We start from the raw sequence: 3,045 nt of genomic DNA on the forward strand, positions 1-3,045 counted from the left end.
CTCGGGGAGTTCAATGTCCAATTTTCTGAGGAACCTCCAGACTGATTTCCAGAATGGTTTTACCAGTCTGCAATCCCACCAACAATGGAGGAGTGTTCCTCTTTCTCCGCATCCTCGCCAGCATCTGCTGTCACCTGAGTTTTTGATCTTAGCCATTCTCACTGGTGTGAGGTGAAATCTCAGGGTTGTTTTGATTTGCATTTCCCTTATGACTAAAGATGTTGAACATTTCTTTAGGTGTTTCTCAGCCATTCGGCATTCCTCAGCTGTGAATTCTTTGTTTAGCTCTGAACCCCATTTTTAATAGGGTTATTTGTCTCCCTGCGGTCTAACTTCTTGAGTTCTTTGTATATTTTGGATATAAGGCCTCTATCTGTTGTAGGATTGGTAAAGATCTTTTCCCAATCTGTTGGTTGCCGTTTTGTCCTAACCACAGTGTCCTTTGCCTTACACAAGCTTTGCAGTTTTATGAGATCTCATTTGTCGATTCTTGATCTTAGAGCATAAGCCATTGGTGTTTTGTTCAGGAAAATTTTTCTAGTGCCCATGTGTTCCAGATGCTTCCCTAGTTTTTCTTCTATTAGTTTGAGTGTATCTGGTTTGATGTGGAAGTCCTTGATCCACTTGGACTTCAGCTTTGTACAGGGTGATAAGCATGGATCGATCTGCATTCTTCTACATGTTGACCTCCAGTTGAACCAGCACCATTTGCTGAAAATGCTATCTTTTTTCCATTGGACGGTTTTGGCTCCTTTGTCAAAAATCAAGTGACCATAGGTGTGTGGGTTCATTTCTGGGTCTTCAATTCTGTTCCATTGGTCTATCTGTCTGTCTCTGTAACAATACCATGCAGTTTTTATCACTATTGCTCTGTAATACTGCTTGAGTTCAGGGATAGTGATTCCCCCTGAAGTCCTTTTATTGTTGAGGATAGTTTTAGCTATCCTGGGTTTTTTGTTATTCCAGATGAATTTGCAAATTGTTCTGTCTAACTCTTTGAAGAAATGGATTGGTATTTTGATGGGGATTGCATTGAATCTGTAGATTGCTTTTGGTAAAATGGCCATTTTTACTATATTGATCCTGCCAATCCATGAGCATGGGAGATCTTTCCATCTTCTGAGGTCTTCTTCAATTTCTTTCTTCAGTGTCTTGAAATTCTCATTGTACAAATCTTTTACTTGCTTGGTTAAAGTCACACCGAGGTACTTTATATTATTTGGGTCTATTATGAAGGGTGTCGTTCCCCTAATTTCTTTCTCGGCTTGTTTCTCTTTTTTGTAGAGGAAGGCTACTGATTTATTTGAGTTAATTTTATACCCAGCCACTTTGCTGAAGTTGTTTATCAGCTTTAGTAGTTCTCTGGTGGAACTTTTGGGATCATTTAAATATACTATCATATCATCTGCAAATAGTGATATTTTGACTTCTTCTTTTCCGATCTGTATCCCCTTGACCTCCTTTTGTTGTCTGATTGCTCTGGCTAGGACTTCAGGAACTATATTGAATAAGTAGGGAGAGAGTGGGCAGCCTTGTCTAGTCCCTGATTTTAGTGGGATTGCTTCAAGTTTCTCTCCATTTAGTTTAATGTTAGCAACTGGTTTGCTGTATATGGCTTTTACTATGTTTAGGTATGGGCCTTGAATTCCTATTCTTTCCAGGACTTTTATCATGAAGGGGTTTTGAATTTTATCAAATGCTTTCTAAGCATCTAATGAAATGATCATGTGGTTTTTATCTTTCAGTTTGTTTATATAATGGATCACGTTGATGGATTTCCGTATATTAAATCATCCCTGCATGCCTGGGATGAAGCCTACTTGATCATGGTGGATGATTGTTTTGATGTGCTCTTGGATTCGGTTTGCCAGAATTTTACTGAGTATTTTTGCGTCGATATTCATAAGGGAAATTGGTCTGAAGTTCTCTTTCTTTGTTGGGTCTTTGTGTGGTTTAGGTATAAGAGTAATTGTGGCTTCGTAGAAGGTAATCGGTAGGGATCCATCTGTTTCAATTTTGTGGAATAGTTTGGATAATATTGGTATGAGGTCTTCTATGATGGTCTGATAGAATTCTGCACTAAACCCATCTGGACCTGGGCTCTTTTTGGTTGGGAGACCTTTAATGACTGCTTCTATTTCCTTAGGAGTTATGGGGTTGTTTAAATGGTTTATCTGTTCCTGATTTAACTTCGGTACCTGGTATCTGTCTAGGAAATTGTCCATTTCCTGCAGATTTTCAAGTTTTCTTGAATATAGGCTTTTTTTTTTTATTAACTTGAGTACTTCTTATATACATTTCAAGTGTTATTCCCTTTCCCGGTTTCCGGGCAAACATCCCCCTCCCCCCTCCCCTTCCTAATGGGTGTCCCCCTCCCAACCCTCCCCTCATTGCCGCCCTCCCGCCATAGTCTAGTTCACTGGGGGTTCAGTCTTAGCAGGACCCAGGGCTTCCCCTTCCACTGCTGCTCTGACTAGGATATTCATTGCTACCTATAGGGTCAGAGTCCAGGGTCAGTCCCTGTATAGTATTTAGGTAGTGGCTTAATCCCTGGAAGCTCTGGTTGCTTGACATTGTTGTACTTTTGGGGTCTCGAGCCCCTTCAAGCTCTTCCAGTTCTTTCTCTGATTCCTTCAACGGGGGACCTATTCTCAGTTCAGTGGTTTGCTGCTGGCATTCGCCTCTGTATTTACTGTATTCTGGCTGTGTCTCTCAGGAGCGATCTACATCCGGCTCCTGTCGGTCTGCACTTCTTTGCTTCATCCATCTTGTCCAATTGGGTGGCTGTATATGTATGGGCCACCTGTGGGGCAGGCTCTGAATGGGTGTTCCTTCAGTCTCTGTTTTAATCTTTGCCTCTCCCTTCCCAGCCAAGGGTATTCTTTTTCCTCATTTAAAGAAGGAGTGAAGCATTCACATTTTGATCATCTGTCTTGAGTTTCGTTTGTTCTAGGCATCTAGGGTAATTCAAGCATTTGGGCTAATAGCCACTTATCAATGAGTGCATACCATGTATGTCTTTCTGTGATTGGGTTAGCTCACTCA

This window comes from Rattus norvegicus, chromosome 11, assembly GCF_036323735.1.
Source record: "Rattus norvegicus strain BN/NHsdMcwi chromosome 11, GRCr8, whole genome shotgun sequence".
Classification (NCBI taxonomy): Eukaryota; Metazoa; Chordata; class Mammalia; order Rodentia; family Muridae; genus Rattus; species Rattus norvegicus.